The following is an 18,384-nucleotide window of genomic DNA, read 5'->3' as shown; positions in this document are numbered from 1 at the left end:
CAACCGTTTCTTTTACTCTAATGTTTGCAATCCGGAAGTAACACGTCACTGGTTTTGCTTTGTACTTAGGTTCTTAGGTCGTGCTGTTTACAAAATAAAACTACGATCACCATGGCAACGAGACTTATGTGACGTCGAACTATTCCAGTCCATTAAAAGTACATAAGTAAAATCAGTGTTTTTAATTAATTTTTTAAAGAAGTATCCTGAGAACAGAAAAGTTGAGTGGTTTCTTGTGTAAACTTGAAGTAGATTATATTGAGCATGGTTTTCCTACACTATGACGTCTAGATGCAATGGTAAGTTTGTTTTTTGTTGATATCTACAAAGTTAAAAAGCTTATTTTCAAGTATGGCATAAATTTGCCCCATACGGAAGTAAAACAACAACTTACACCCGGTCACTCAAGTTCGATTGTGTTGATATCAATGGAAGGCTCAAAAGAACATAACAAATATTATTAAAATCTGGGATGCATCTCCTAAAACAGGGGTCAGCACGCGGTCTTTAAAATTTTGCCCGGCCGGGCGACAGTGGCCAGGGCTTTGAGCAACATCTACCAGCTCTATCTTACTTCTGTTAGCGTTACAGAACGCACGGCAGAAAAAAAGGAAATAATTACTTCTGACATAATTATAAAAAATGAAGTTTATGGCAGTGTAAGAAATAGATGCAAGTAGCATTGCGTTCCGTTAGATCACATGTCAAAACAATACAACACTAATATTCGCTCTTCCCGTTGATATTGTGACTAATATGCTCACCTTTCGTGCACGTGATACGCGGTTTGATTCACGATGGCTAAGTTCCCATATTAAAGTTGTCAATCTACGTTTCATATAGCCTCGGTGCTGAAAGGAAAGCTAAATTTCAATACAATCTAACCAGCATTGAAACATGGAATCTCTTTTTAGTGATTAAAGTGTGAAAGTTAAAATACTTGATCCGAGTCCATTTGACCAAATATATGGAAGTAATTTATTTTTGGAAATTCAGAGATAAATTTTTAGTCAGTCTTTCTAAGGATCTCTACTTATAATAAATATTCACTTAAATCAATCCACTATTTTTTTTTTTACCACTGACGTGCAAATATTACGCACATGTCTGTCAGTCGGTCGTGTATGTGTGTTTGTGTGTGTGTGTGTGTGTGCATTGTATAAATATAATACTCTCCTATCTACTCGAGTTGTAATATCCATATTAAAAGAAACGTACATTTGTGTGTTTAAAATGTCTGAAAACTGTTTTGAATCTGCATACTTTGAATCGCGCTATTTGCTTGCTATTAATTAGGGATGTACTTTACTTTGTATGCATCTAACAACACTGAAACAAAAAAAAAAAGAAAAAAGAAAAAAGTAAAGTTGTCTAAGTGTAAATTGAAACTTTAAATATTTTAAAATAAACGACAGGAGTGTCATGAATTAAGCAGATGTTTTTCAAGCGTTTCACAAGTTTAGATTTGTTATTCGTATGACGATTGTTTTTTATTTTCTTTCTTTTTGTTTTGTTACCATATACAGTAGATATAATTTGACATGAATTCTGGTATGCGCTAAATAATATAACAATTTCAGTAGAATTTGTCGTCATACTTGTTACTTTCTAGCTTGCTGTTTGATGAAATGACTGTCTCATGCATTTCACACTATGATTACTCGTGTTAGTCAGGCCTCATGCACCAATTAACTGCCTCCAGCTACATACACTTGTAGCGCATAGACTCTGGCTAGTCTCTGTCCAACTACGCATATTATTCTGTGTATCATCCTTCTTGCCGTTTCCTCAGATATTCACCATAACGTTTACGCAAATTAACATTGCCGTACTCATCTCTTCCCATTTATCTGTTTCCTGCTATCATTTGTCTACCAATTTTATCGCTCGACTTAATTCCAAATTCAAAACAGTAAAATACATTATTATTATTATTATTATTATTATTATTATTATTATTATTATTATTATTATTATTATTATTATTATTATTATTATTATTATTATAAGCTGTGTTATTTGTTGGGAGTTTAAGTTCATTTATTATCATAAAGAAAAGTCGGGTCTCAATATAAGCTTCAGTGGTAGAGCGTTCACTTCTGGTGTGAGGGGTCCCTGGTTAGATCCCAGCTCGCGCCAAATGGATTTTCTGGTCAACAAACACCAAGTGGTTTCTCTAGGGGTTCTCCCGTTTACTCCCACTTTCTTCATTTTACCGTTTCATTCACTTCTCATCATCACCTACCCTTTAGCCCACTCTGCATAACCGTGCGGCGTAGTGAGGGCATGGTGGCTTAGTGGTAGAGTGCTTACCTCTGGTGAATGGGGTCTCTGGTTAGATCCCGGTAAAGTGAGTTTTGTAGTGGAAAACATCTTGTCCGTGGGTTTTCTCCGTGTACTCCCGTTCCATCGCACTTATTTTGTCATCATCTTCCTTAGCATAAAGGGCATAATCGTGGAACGTTGAACTCAAAGATTTCATATCATTGTATTTTCAATGTAAGCGTTGAAAGCTTCGCTTCCACTGAGTAAATAGAACAATGCATTAAAATAAACGAAATGGAATTTCTAGCTTAACATCTGATAGTTAATGTACTTTAGGCTGAATCAAACGAATGGTTAGTCAAGGGGAATGAAATAATTGATGGAGTAGGAATGTTTGATGGAATTGGGATAATTGATAGAGAGGAAATATAGGAACCCTGGGAAAACCCGCGGACACGAAGTTGTTCATTACAAACTCACTTGGCTTGGGAAGGAAACAGCAACTCCTAACAACATAAGTGAGCACTCTACCACTAATCCATAGTGCCCATGATAGTGCATTAAAAATAATTCAATAAATGATTTAAGAATAATGTAAAATATTAGTATTGAATATTCGAAGAAATTCGTTAAAAAAAAAAAAAAACTGCTCGAGCTTCCTCGTGGCTACATGTTTAGCATACACACCAATGGTGACTTTCGATTCCCTGTGAGAACTCATGTAGTACGTATTCCACCTTAGGGTGTAGGCGTCCACGTCTCATATAGCGTCGCTGCTGGAAGAGGTGCTAACCTCAAACATACAAGCAAAAAAGAAAGAACTGTTCCCCTTTATTTGAAACTCTCCTTATGCTGCTGAATAAACCATGAAACCTAAAATACAGCAGATACTTTCACCAAAAATTTATATAAGGTCTCCCCAATAAAAGCTTTAGAAATGTAGAAGATCTTATAAAATTAATTAGAAAAAAGAAAACATATGTCTCAAGCTAAAATATGGAATAATAGACTGTAAATACAGAATTAACAAAGAAGTTTCTATACTCAAGAGAAAATAAGTAAGGGCTTAAAATTTCAAAAAATGTCATTTGTACTAAGGGTTTTATAAGACACTACTCCTTCATTACAACAACAACAATAATAATAATAATAATAATAATAATAATAATAATAATAATAATAATAATAATAATAATAATAATAATAATAATAATAATAATAATAACTTGGTTCCCGATTGGAGTTCATGCGGTTCGAATTTCACACTAAGCGGTATTGTCAAGTCTCATATAGCTTCGGTGCTAACAAGGATAATGAAATTGGCAATAAACCAAAAATCAACAAGCATGTTTTACATTAAGCTTCGAAGGTAGGAGAGGACAGACGAAAATTACTAGTAGTAGTTTGGTTAAGAGTGTCGACGTATAACATAAAGCGATTAACTGATTATTTCTGAATGGGAGCCATTAGCAATAAAAGTGCAAAGGTATTTGAAACTATCGGGTAGCGTTACCATTACAGAATTATGAATCCCTACATAAAGTTAGGAGTTAAATTTCAATATTTTCTAAGAGTACAGTGTGTGCTTTTGGAGGGTGAAGATCTCTCGGTATATACCTGAATACAACCTCACTAATATTTATATGGTTTAACTCGTCACATTCATGGATATATGGTTAGCGTACACAGCTCTGATCCAAGAGATTTGGGTTTGATGCCTGGAGGAAACCCATTTGGTTCAGGTCCTAAATTAAGTTATAGGTCAGCGTCTCACATAGCATCGGTACTGAAGGAGACGCTAAACGCCAAAATAATTAATTAACAAAAGTGTATAATTTATATCCATTTATGTCACTCCCGAAGTTGGTATTCTTCTTTCGGATGGAATACTAATTTTCACTATTCCGCTCTTTCCTTAGATATAATCTGGAATATCTACCAGTGATATACAAACTTCTTACTTTCTTGAACATTTATTACTTTTCACATGACATGCAAAAGTAGAGAGTGACCTCCATGCGGAGCAGGCCTAATGGACCCACAGGGTGTGTAAAGGTAGAGAGTAGAGAAGATTTTGAGTTTATCGTCTCTTTCAGTATTGAGGCTATATGAAACGTGGACCTACTGATTAACGTGGAATCCGAACCACATGAGCTTCACCCCGGAATCGAAGCTGTGTAAAGGTAAAGGCACTTTCACACTTTCTTCTTAAACTTCGACACATAGTGGGGGTAATGTTGTCATCATCACGCACCGGGTGTATCCAGATTGTCCTAGGTATACATTTTACAAAGGTCGTGTTAATCTTAGAGCCTTATTGGAACGAGGGAGACTGAAAAACTATATCTCCCACTGGGAGTCAAAAGACAAGTCATACCGGTAAATGTTAATATTTCTTTTCTTTTCTTTTTTCAGCTTGAAACTAAACAAAAATTTTAAAAAAATCTTAACGTTCTAATTGTTGCATACATCAATAAATGTATTAGTAAATCTGTATTTTCTTAGTTTCAAACAAACAAACAAAAAAAAAAGAAAAAAAAAGAAATTTTGACTGTCCTCACGTGGCGACTCCAATTTATGTTGTTTATAAATAAGTATCTTGCCAGTAACTTCTGTGAGTATGCAGATACAAAATAACTTGTCACAAACTGTTTCATAAATTTAAATAAGCAAGTGTTATATATAACAATTTTATTACTTTCCTTTTTAAATATATTTTTTTTTGGGGGGTGAGTTTAGAGTTCTGTTGAGCAGAAATACCATGTGAGACGTGGACCTACAGTTTAAAGTGCGATCCGAACCAAATGAGCTCCTCGCCAGGAATCGAACCCGTGTCACTCGCATCAAAGGCACGTACGCTATCCACACAGCCACAAGAAAGTCATTTTTGAATAAAACACAATCATTCTTTACATAGTATAAAAGTAAAACATTCTATTAATAATACTATTTCAAGCAAAACAGAATTAAATGAGTCGTACATACATTTTACCCATAGGGCCTACAGAGGATATGACTGGAATATTATCCTGTTCTGCATGGTCCACCTAGGATCGCGCTGTTCATCATCGGTCATCCTCAAACTACTCTTTGGGAAACACAATTATATACATTGAAAGTAAATTTCAAAATTGTTTAAGGTGGCACGACACTACTGCTTATCCTTCAGCTATCGGGAGAGATATAACAACAATAGAGCTAAGGATAGAAGTCAGTGGAGAGCTTTTGTGAACGCGGCATTGAACCTCCGGGTTCTATAGGCCGTAGAGTTAGTTAGTTAATAACAATTGTAGGTACTGGACGAACTACATGCTTGGGACTCTTGGCTTACAGAATTAAACGCTAGTGACTTCGAAGTTTATCCAAGCTTCACATTTTAAAAGTAAAATAAAATAAAATAAAAATTAAAACTTTATCTATTCGCTTCGATTAGTTTTTATTGGAGAACCAGTCACCCGGAGAACTTCCTATTTGCTTTGATCAGTGACTACAAAGCTGACAAGCGACGATTGGGTGGTGATATTTCAAGGCTCGAATATGTAATGCTAACAGTAGCGTCATTTCTGATTTGGCTTTGGGGTAGCAAGACCCCTTGATATAAGTAAAATTTCGCGTTTTTCACTGACGTACTACTATTCTATTGATAAAATCTATATAAATCTCAAACGCAGGGGGGGCAAATGCCCCTCTCCTAAATGACGCCCCTGAGAGCTAAAACCATTCTTCGAGAATTTGAAGTCCAAAACAAGGTGAACTTAGACGCCACGTCCCACATTGATATGCTTGGCTAGTCAACACTAAATCTAACAGAGACCCTTCTTAAAAACATTTGAGGTTAGAGGAAATAAAGGAGAATATTAAAACTGCAGACTGAGGCGGCATTTTATTTGTGTGGACCGCGGGCATGACATGAGTTCGTTATGGCTACCTTAAAATCACGGAAAACTTCTTGTCAAAATCTGACTACAAGGCTAATCAGCAGTAGACCGTAGACTTTAGTAGACAGTGACCCTTAGATAGTAACCTATCAGCTTGATAAAGGCACGCGGGTGGGCGGGCGGTACTCGTTTTGCAGCCACTTCCTCCTGGTGAGTTCTAGGGTATTTCTACATATGTAATTACTACAGTTTAGAAATAAGCGAAGAGCTCTAAATGTATTTCCTTCTAAATGTAATGCCAAAAACACATTAAAACGTCAAATAAAAAAAAAATATTATGATTTGTATAGATTTTGCGTACACTTCAAACACTAACTTTACTACACCATTCCCTCCCCCGCCAGTGGATTATTGGTGATTTCTTGTGCGTGATGCAGGCATTGATATTTATCAAAAGCCTTTCGCTGTCTTTTTTTCAGTAATTGTTACCGTAAAACAAGAGGAAAACATTGACATGAATTTTTGGAACATTGTAAAATTTTCTCAAATTTTAACACGTTTTAACGCATTTTAAAAGTCAAGTCGTCACCTGAACGATATGACCTATCGAAATGAAATTTGTCTGCATGCCTAGAAAAAAAAATACTACGGCTAAACGAATACAACATGCTTATTTTTTTTAAAGAATCTGAAAAGGCTACAAATTATTCCTTAATAAAAAATGAGAGCCAAGTCGTCACCTGAAGGACGACACCAATCTACTTAAGATTTCTTTTACGTGATATAAAAATAGCCTTATCGCAAAATGAATTTCGAAAAATAAAGTTTTTTTTTCGAACCCCTCTAGTGAATAGTGTTAACTGCAGAAGTTGAAGAGGAGAAAATAGAACAAGTATTTAGTTTCTGGTACACAAAGAAAGTGAGTGTAAAAATAACATAGAAACAATTGTACGATTGATGAAAGAAGCTTTTACTGAAAACAAATGTGTATTTTGAAGGTCACTGTATAATAAATAGTTACGAAACACATCAAGTATTAAATGTGGGGTATTGAACTGAACAGGCAGAAAAATATACATTAAGAAACAGTGATGATGACAAACCAGATAGTAATTAGTTTTAGTCTCAAGGGTTATTGTCTCTGGTAAAAAGTTAATGTACGTACTCTTCGAAGGCAATATATTAAAATTACATATTCCTGACTTTAAAAAAAAAATGTAAGTACTTCTAAAAAAACAAATTTATATGCAAATACCCACAAATCTGGATTTAGCTTAAATTTGTATTTTCTTAAATTTTAAGGTTTTATACGAAAACCAAACTACGGTGGACAGACTTCTGAAGAAAGAAAGCAATTTCTACTTGCCTGTGAAGAGGTGAAAGGAAATGTAGCATCCTCCTCGGAGACGCTGTAAATTACTTAGACAGTCTCGGCTCATAACACTATTATGTTCCCCTAAGGGAACGTTCATTCCCGTTTATCAGGACGAATCTTGAACCCAAACCTGGTTTTAAGGTAAGAGAAAGAAACTCGTTTCTTAAAGAAAGGAAAGAAGGATATAAAATTGAGAGAAAGAAGTTTCATTTTGTGGTCTGAAAAACGAAGATAAGCGAAGTATTTGACTGCTTATAATTTAATAAGCAATAGTTAGAAATCTCCACGGATAACCAACTTTTCCATTTAATGCTTTCTTTATTTTTTTTTTTCGTACTCAACTGAACACTGGAGTCTCTTCAAAGAAAATAGCTCAGTCGACCCCGCTCGTTCACGATATAAGAATACATATTGTCTCCTTATCTATTTCATCAAAGAAGTCCTATGTTATGGAGTTTAAAGAGGAAGTAATGAACATAAATAGCATTGATTTTCATTTTATTTTGGTCCTGTGATTCAATTCCCTTGGGGCAAAACCGTATGCTGGGGGAAAACACTACTCTGTGAGGATCTATTTTGAATGATGGTACGTGGTTCAAACCCCGGCCTTGGAGCCTACACTAGCAATAAATCTCGTTTGCCTTAACCTTGTTCTACAAAATAAAATAAGTAAATAAATAAACCTCAAGCAACTCATTTCGTCTCAGAAATTTAAAAAAGTAAATAACACAATTGGAGTCATCACAGTTTTCGGGTAGCATGTCGGCTGCATAATGAGAATTTTGTGTTCTTTACTTTGTGTTCTTTGTTCACATAAGCATGTGATAAAGAGTGTATAAGACTTAAGGAAGAAAATTGCGTTTAAGCTGGAATCTTATACAGGGTGAAGCATTTATAATGTCTAACCATGACAGCAAAGAAACCAAAAGAGGGAAAGAAATGAAACATTGCACGAATCAACTATAATGAGGGAACACCTTCGCATATATTAAGCATGAACACCCAATAAGCCGTCTTGATAGCCCAATATAAAGCTATATACTTTTCTTTTTTTTCTTTTTCTCTTTTTTTCTTTTCTTTTCTTTTCTTTTCTTTTCTTTTCTTTTCTTTTCTTTTTTTTGAAACGGCACTGCCTTAGATTGTTACATATTTCAAATCTATATACTAAACGAAAACTCAAAATACCACACTTATTATTCAGTGTGTCAATTATATAGTATTACAAGCATCCGAAGCTTGGAAGTAGCTACTAAACTTTCAGTAGAGCGAAGATGGACGAGGAAATACACATCCACGGAATTTTTGCTTTGAATACTATATTTGTAATATAAATAGGAACGAAGTAACATGAAGTGGATTTTTTCCCGAAAAGTTTAATTTCCAAAACATGCTTTGATAAGTATAATATATAGGCTATGTACTTACATGGTTTGCAACAGGTGAACAAATTGTTTTGCCGTTTACCGTACTTCGATATTTCAAACCGTTCCGGAGATATGGTAAACGTTGATAAAGTTAGAGACCCTGCTTGAAATGGCGTATTTGTAGGAGATATTTAAAATTATTATTGTTTTCCTGTCCTTTTATAACATTACAGCAATAGCATTTGTAGCCGTAATTACAAGTTCTCGCAATTACATATTTTAAGCAATTCTGCAAACTTGAGATCCATCTCGTTACTTTTCCAGATGATTTGGGGTCTCAAGAGAGCATATAATCACAACAAGCAACACTATCCAAATCGGAAACGATCGAGATGTATTATTTCTTCCAGTTTCAATACTAATTTCTACAGAGCAAAAACGGTAAGATACTTCGAGATTCGTTTTTTTTTTTTTTTTTTTTTTAATTGATTCATTGTTCCTAGCAAAGGTTCCATCTTCTACAGTAACGATCTATTCAAACCGGAATTAGTACAAGTATAGCCCGTAAGTATCTCACGAGGATACTGCATGTACTACCTGTATTACCTACCATACTAGCATCAGCGCCAAAGTGTGTATTTTCAGGATGTTCTTTAAGAGTCTTCTTGACCTTCCATTTGCTCTACGTATGTCATCAAATGTACGAAATGATATGTTCTTGATTTAAATATTTGTAAGTTCAAATTAAAATATGTGAAAGCTTACATTTCCAATGAATGGAATAACTTAGGAATGAAATGCGTTATATGCAAGATAAGAATACTAATGAAACTTCTTAAAACTGTTGAATCTAAGATTAGCAAATTGTTAGTTAATCATTTTCTTGTAGAAGACTTCAAGCTGTCAGCAGAGCAAATTACTGTATAATAAGTAATACTTCTGGAGAAGTACTGACTCCCTGATACTATAGGAAGTCAGATAGACTTATATCCGAAAAAAATATTAATTGACGTGTACAAGCAATATTGGTAGAGGTATGTTACACCCCCAGAATTTAGATAATACATATAAAAGAGAAGTATTTTGTTTGCAATTAAGTCACGGAAAAGCAGCTAAACTCTTTGATTTTTTTTTTTTTTTTTAGATAGAGTTATCAGCTTTCATGAACTGGGAGTCTAATATGTCACTTTGATTAAAGGGCACAACCTAAGGAAAGAAAAAGGGGATAAAAATTTATGTAAAATATACAATGTGTTACGAGCTCGTTAAGTTACGAAAATGAAACACTATATAAACCTATTGTCAAAAGTAAGGGAAGACAATCCATACAAGTGTAATCCATAGTATTCAAAGTCACTGAAATGAATAGCAAAAGTCCCGATATTCTTTCCCTGTCGACATGGGGATTAGTATTGCTACCCGTTGGTCTCACCTTTGTACACATAGGTTCCTGGCTCAGGACTATGGTCTCTGGTTCGGATTATTTTAGGCCACCCAATCAATTTTCGGGAAGGGTGCATAGGACTACCTCTAAAATTTTGGAAATTGTCAAAACTAAATTTGGTATGGCAGTATCAGACCAGGACATGTGTGTATGTTATTTTTTTCATTTCGTTTCATTTTATGGGTTAAAAAATGCAAATAAATAAATAAATAAAATAATATATTTTTTAATGTTTTGACAGAATTTATCATCTTTCATATTTTTATTGTATAATATGGTTACGTATATAAGTTGATTTTTGAGAATATGGCTATATGGTTTAGTAGACTGATACATTATCTTTCATGAGACATGAGTATTTATACACGTTACTCTCAAAAGTTTGGGAGAGTGCACAGGACCACTCCTTAAATTTGATAATATTGTCAAAAAGAAAATAAAAATAAATAAATACATGTTGGTGAAATACCTCTAGAACTTTAGTATACATTTCTGCAAATTTGGTTGGTTCTACTTATCGCTTTCTTAAGGTAAAACTAGCCAAAATGATACATAATCAATACGTATTATCACGTGGTAAGCTATTGACCTAATTTAGCTTATTTATGAGAGTTTATTACAACATATGATTATATGTAGGAATAAAAGGTTCATTCTCTTTTATAAGACATAAGTACATTGATGCACCCTTGGCAAATTTTGAAAGAGGTTCTATGGACCAATTCTTAAATTTGGGAATTGTCAAAAGAATGCATTTGTTCTCTATGAACGTCAATACATTTCTCTGTAAATATGATTGGTCCACCCTGACCAGTTCCATACATATAAAATCACCATAACATACATAAGCAACCTTTGATATTTTGGTAGAAATTTTGAATTTTGTGGTTATTTGAATTAGCCACGCTTCCTTGTATTACATGGTGTGAGCCGGAAATTTCGAACATTGTGCCTCAAGGTCTACTAAGACTATACTTCCTTGCAACATATCATCATACGGATTATCCTTGTACTTTGGGTTATTATCTTCAATAGGTGTGTATATCACGATGCACCCGTTTGAAATTTCGGAGAGGTGTACATTAGTCCACTCTTAAATTTTGGAATTTTCCAAAACTAAAAAGAATGGTATTTTCTTTGACTGAGTATATATTTCTGTAAGTTTGTGTTGTTCATGCTATTCCTTTAAATATATTTTTTTTTAAAAAAAATCCAATAATTCAAATTTGGGAGATTTGGAAGCTAATTTATCCTCTAAGACAATGGTTCTCTATCTAATTCCTATCACCCCCATTTTATTACATCCTCTTGTCAGCGACCCCCTTACAATTTCTGGTTTGTAATAAGCTTTTGTGGGATTTTTAATATACCTATTGCGGAGATCTCACGATATTTTATAATAGTAAAATCCATTTATTTTATATAGTTGGTACAGAAACTTCCAGAAAGCGAATTTATTAAAACCAAACTTGATCAGTTCATTCATATTCCAAATATCGAATCCGATCTGTCGTACTGTTTCAAAATGGATGCGTTTGAAAATTTTATAACTTCATAACTCCCTTAATTTTGGGTAATATGATTAAAAAAAATTAGTTATTTCTAATTTGGTTATAAAACTTGGACAGTTATTAAAACAGTTATTGAATATTTTAATTTTCGAGAGGCCGCCACTTTGAGTTACCTCATATTATTGTGAAGTTGGTGCATCAATGTGTATGTGTTCAGTATCACCAAAAACTGTTAAAATAAACATGTTTACATTTAAAATTTAGGAAAGAAATAAAATTCCACACCTAAAATCTAGCTTCATTGCGACCAGCTTGCTGGGAAAAAGACTATTGGCTCACACAATTACGTATCACACACTCGCTTTCAATTTTAGTTGTATTTCAAAATGCAGGTTTTGTTGTATTTGTATTTTCTGTTAGTTCAATATGCAGTTCTCATTAGTTTCGTATGGCACCTCTTTCATTTAAATTGATTTTTAAACAACTCTGCACCCGTTGATAATGCTTAGTAGACCTATTTTTTTGTTCTTCTTAACTGTGTGTTTAAAAATAGAAATATGCCTATCAGAACGAAATTCAAAATAATATTTAAAAATATTTTGCATATTCGATTATAATTATATTTATCCTTCCGGTTATCTTTGCGACCCCCGTGAAACCCCCCCGTGAAACCCTGGTTGAGAAACTCTGCTCTAAGATATTGTTTTATTGCAACATTTGATCATATGGATAAATACAGAGTGTCATTTCATTTTATTGCACATGAGTATCTTGATATATACTTCTCAAATTTTGAGAGAAGTACACTTGTTTCACACTTAAATTTCGAAATTGAGAGCAAAAAAGTGGAAGTAGTCCCCTAGAACTTACTTGGGTATACATTTCAGTAAATTTGGATGAACCACGTTGATCGCCTGTATGTGTAAACAATATTCAAGTTCAAATTCGGGACATTTTGACCCAATCAAAAACGATATTAAAATCCACGTCATAACATGTGATCATCCATATTTTCAGCCATAAAACAGTGCTGTCTTGCTGCATCCCATCGTAAAATGTGTCAGTAATACATTGATCTATTTAAATTTTGGAATCGTCAAAAAATAAAGATCGGTAAATGGTCTCTAGGAATAATGTATGCAATTCTTGAAAATTTGGGTGCTGCATGTCCTGCCATAGTTAAAAATGTCCAGAAATCAAGTTTGGAGATTTTAACCTAATTTATCATCTTAGCATTTTGAACTTTAGTCATAACTCATATTCTAAGGTCGTGCTGGAAAGTTATCCTTGGTGGAATCTCATAAACTATTTTGCACTTTGAACCTTAGAGATTGTGCTCTAAGGTCACTAATGGAAAGTTATAATGGTGTAATCTGATTGGTTGATTATTTTCATTTTTTTCTTTTTTTTTAAGTATTTCAAAAGTTTTGCTTGAACATGTTTGTGTAAAATACACATTTCAAGTTTGAACATTTTTGTCCGCAATGAAAATGTCTAGTTAACACTTTTAGTTTGCGAACTTATGAGAAAACTTTACACTCATCGCTTAATACGCATCAACATTTCACACTTTGAAATTGCCACAGCTCATATTCTAAGGTAATTTTTGTAAAATTATAATCGCTGCAATCTGATTGTCTGGTCATTTCGAAACCTTTTTTTTTTTCATTTTTATTGAAAAGTTATGGTTAAAACTTTATTTTGAAAAATATTGTCAGTCACTCTTTAAACTTTTGTTTTAAAATGTTTAGTTTATTTTTCTGCACTCATTAAAAAGTTTTTTTTTAATAAAGTTTGTACTACTTGATGGATAACCTCTACATTTTATCAGAATGTATATACAAGGTCGATAGTACAGGGTCGACTTCGTTGACGGACACGATATTCAAACCGAAAGAGGTAGAAATAAATCATTTCTGTTATTGCGTTGATTAATATAGACCGAAACCGGTAACACTTCGAGAGAAATGTTTTCCGCAATCAATTAGGCATTATCAGAAATAAGTTTTAGCTTCATCCCTAACTCTCTTCTAAAATTGAAAGTAGTGAAAACACTGTACAATTAGCGTATTCGATATTTACAAGATCTACAATAAATATTTATTGTAGAAAAAAAAACGATAAGAGACTGCGAGAAGTACTTTTCTAAATATATGTAACGTTCCAAAAATAGGTGCTATCTTCTCTCTTAACTCTTTATTGAAACCAGTAGTGGTTCAACCAATTTCGGTCTTAGCATTGATTGTCATAGAACAAAAACCGTAATAACGTGTGCTACAAATTTCTAACTGGAATGACTTAGTATCTTAGAAACTTTTTTATACTTGGGGGCAGAGCATAGCTCATCTGAAAATTTGTAACACCGTGTATTTACACAACTCAAGGATGAATTTAACTAATCTTCTTAGGATAAGAAATGAAATAATCAATTTCTTTTGGATATTTTCGACATTACGCCACAAGCTATCAGGACTCGAAATGGTTTTAACTATAAAAATCTACTAAATCGTAATGGCACAGAAACTTAACCATTATGACTATCCAACATCGTAAATAGATGTAATACTCAGATAGTTCAGCTTTGATAATCTCCAATTGATGTCTTTTCACTATGCGATCTTAATTCCAACTCCCTAGTCCACTCTCCGTACTAAACCAGCATAATCCCTTTCCGGGATCCAGATGCTTCCTGGTCGTAGCGTAGAGCTTAGCTCATGTATCCTTGCGAAATACCTTACTTTGTTATTTCCGTATAGGAAAACTTCCTATAATTGTGGTGTGATACCTACGTTACCTGTTTTTATTTTCCTAAACAGTTTGAATATCGCTTCCTTGTTTTACAATAAACAAAATAAATTTACAAAATGCATGTAAGGATTTTGGGTATTTTACAGTAATATACAAGGAGAAGAGGTTTTCTGTAATTAATTAAACGCTCTAAGAATATATTCCATCTTCCGTTTAATGTCTCTATTAAAGCCGAAAGTGTCAGAAATCAACCACTTTCCTTTTTAACGTTGATCCTAATTCAGGAATAACAGTAAGTGAGACCGAGAAGTGGTTTTCTGCAGTCAGTTAAGCAACTCAACAACATATTCCATCACGCATTAAAGGAGTAAATGACAGAAAAAAATAACCAATTCCAGGTTTAACTGTTATCGCTGTAGAATAAAAACGGTAACATATAGCAAGAATCGGTTTCTGCCACCCAAGAATATATTCGATCTTCTTTGTAACCTCTTGGAACGAGAAACACATTATCTCTAAACCGTACACTCCCAATACTTCCTCGTTGTATCAAATAACTGTCTCCATTCTATAGACTCCTGAGCAATAGTCTGAAGCAAGTAACTGTATTCATTATATAGACTCAATTAGAGATAGATGCTATTCCGGGAAAATTACGCTTTGAATGCGATAATAAAAATGGAATGAAATGTTACAGCGAGGACATCAGACCTCATAAGAGCTGTATAAGTAACAGTTTACTACAGGATAGATAAGACACGAGACCTCAGCACATGTGATCTCGACCTGATTGTCGGGGTCAGAAGTATTGACCACATCATCTCTGAAGTCGTGCAGGCACTGGAGTTTTCAAGAGCCATTGCATCAAGAGTGCCATGAGAATGTTGATTCGGGCAAAAATACCCATCACAATGTATAACGTCTAACATGGGCAAAGGAACACCTCCGGTGAACGCTTGAAGCAAGGAGAAAGGTCGACTGGCGAGATGAATCGAGATACTAGTTGGTACATGCTTATGACAGGGCAGAAATGCGTCTTCAACCGTACAATGCAAAACATCCTTCTTGGTATCAACGTACAGTTTAGGTCGGTAGTGGTGGTGGTGATATCTTTGCATGGGGTCTGTTCATGTGCGATGAAATGGGATGTGGCAAATCTGACGTCTGACACCAGTGAGCATTACAGGAACTGTTGGCAAATCAAGTTCACCCCTTTGTTCGCCTCCCACATTTTGTAGGTGATCTGAACTAACAACCAGAGAATGTTCCAGCTCATCGCTCTCGAATTGCGGGTGATTAGTTCAGCATTCACTCCACAGATGTAAAGGTTCTTGCTTCCCCCACGAGAATCCCACATCTCAATTCCATAGGCACATCTAGGGTACTATTGATAAGAATGTGTCTGCCCTGGACCCTCCTCCAACCAATCTTCGTAGGCCAAGGGTGACTGCACAGCCATTTTAGATGAGTAAATTCTAACACTTATATTGAATTACGAAATCCGTGCTACGCCGCGTCTCTACCGTTATTAAGAGAACATGGAGTGTTACGTGCTATACGCCAGGTGTGCATATTGTATTCATGATGAGTATATATATATATATCCACTCATGATTAGTTGGTTTATACAGTATATAATTATATAATTTGCTTATGTGTCTCAGATTATTCCATTCCAGCTCCATCAACTTTACAACTGCCGTTAACACTTTCCAACTGACCCGGTCAAAAGCCTTTTGTAGATCAATAAACGCAACATCCACCACTTTCCTTTTTCCTATAATCCTTTCACCGATTACTCTTAATAAACCAATAGAAAGATTTATATTCTACCGCTACAGCTTCCTCATTCCTACATGGTTACGCATGCGTCCACGGGGCAGGAGACCTGGGTTCGTTTTCTGTTGCGAGCTTGTGTGGTTCGAATTTCATGTTAAAATAGGTCCGCGTCTCGTAGAGCTTTGGTGCTGATGAAGATGTTAATCTCAAATTCAACGAACCACAACTTAAAAAAAGAGATTGGTATGCAAATTTAATTTGTTTAACAGTTTGCTACGCAAAAATCAAAATCTAAAAACGAAAATAACATTGATATAAATATTACATAGTTTTTTTGTTTTTGTTTTTTACAACTTTTATATTTCAGTGATTTTAGAAACAATGAAAATTTGAGTGCCTAAGTAAGTACAAAGCATTACATTCTGATGAAACCACATGTGACAGACACATAGTAGAGTAAAATGTCTAAGGAATTCCTAAGATAAAGGGTTTTCATACAAGAGATTGTTTATACTGTACTTATATTCTTATTCTCTTTCCAAAATGCTCTCTTTTCGTATCTCCAAAAAATGTAATGTTCGTGTTGGACCTACATTTAACTTTTGTTTTTCTTTTTTAAAGCGGACATTGAAACAAGCCACACTCATTCCCATCTCTTTTGTCCCCTGGGGACACAAAACACGATATCTACTCACACCAGAGCGTTAAATGAGAAGAAGCTAGGTGAAAGCTCTCCAACCAGGGCTTATAATATCCAGTTACACCATGAACGAAGTAATCAACGGAGGAACTATTTAACGAATACAAGCTCAAAACAAGCAGTACAATTGAATGTTGGTTAAAACAAACACAATATCTCGCTGAGGGAAGGCATCCGTGTACGCACAAATACTCTGTGTATTACCATAGGTCGTCCAAACCTTGCAATAGCTAATTATCTGGATCAGTGACTCGGAAACGTAGTGTCACCGTAATAACTGTCCGAACTGCACACGCAAAGTGTCAATGAAGGTCACACACGATGACATTTAAGCCTCTCTCCAACTACCTCTTTGTCGCAGAAGATGAAGTGATCATTGTGTTTCACCAAGGCTAAATGAATTAAACGACCCATGCTATGTATTTTCCTTTTGACATGCCTACTGAAGCTTTTGTAAAATACAATTGGAGGAATCGTATTGATTACTAAGGTAATACATTTTTTTTTAAATCTTAGAATTTGTAAATATGCCACAATGTTATTATTTTAAGTATTTGACTTTGACAAAGTGTTCCATATTTTAAATCATATGTATTAACTCTATGGTCTATGTAACCCGGAGGTTCAATGCCGCGTTTACAAAAGTTCTCCATTGACTTATGTCCTTAGCCAAACGGATCCAGTTTATATTTTATATCCCTATTCCTGCGAGACACATTTTAATATTGTCCTCCTATCTGCGTCTACGTCTTCCTAGTGGTCGTTTTCCGATTTAACTTCCAGTTAAAACTTCAAAAGAGTATTTTTTACGTTCTGTCTACCTGCCCACCTGAGCATTCTAGACTTGATGACCTCAACAATGTTTGGTAAACGGTATAAATTATGCAGTTCATCATTATGACGTTTCCGCCATTTCCCATTCCAGTTCCTCTTAGGCCCGAAGATTCGTCTCAGGATCTCGTTCTCAAATACTTTCAGTCTATGTTCTTCCCTCAGAGTAAGCGACCATGTTTCGCAACCATACAGAACAAGAGGCATAATTATCGTTTTATTTATTTATATATTTATTTAACAATCACCAGATAGAGCTCAGAGGCCATTTTATACTGGATATCTAACAACAACAATACCAATGAAAATGATTTTGGGAAGGTATCGGCCAGGGTCTGTTTAGTAGACACCATTCCGCAATTTGACTGGTAGGACTGAGGGAAACCCTGGAAAACCCCAGTCAACATAGTCAGCAGCGGGAGTAAAACCCCTGACCTTCCGAATGCGAAACCAATGCTCTACCACTTGAGCTACTTCGCTCAGTAAAGT

This window comes from Thermobia domestica, chromosome 6 (genome assembly GCF_964235325.1).
Source record: "Thermobia domestica chromosome 6, izTheDome1.hap1.1, whole genome shotgun sequence".
Lineage (NCBI taxonomy): Eukaryota > Metazoa > Arthropoda > Insecta > Zygentoma > Lepismatidae > Thermobia > Thermobia domestica.
Note: the sequence above shows the minus strand (reverse complement) of the source record.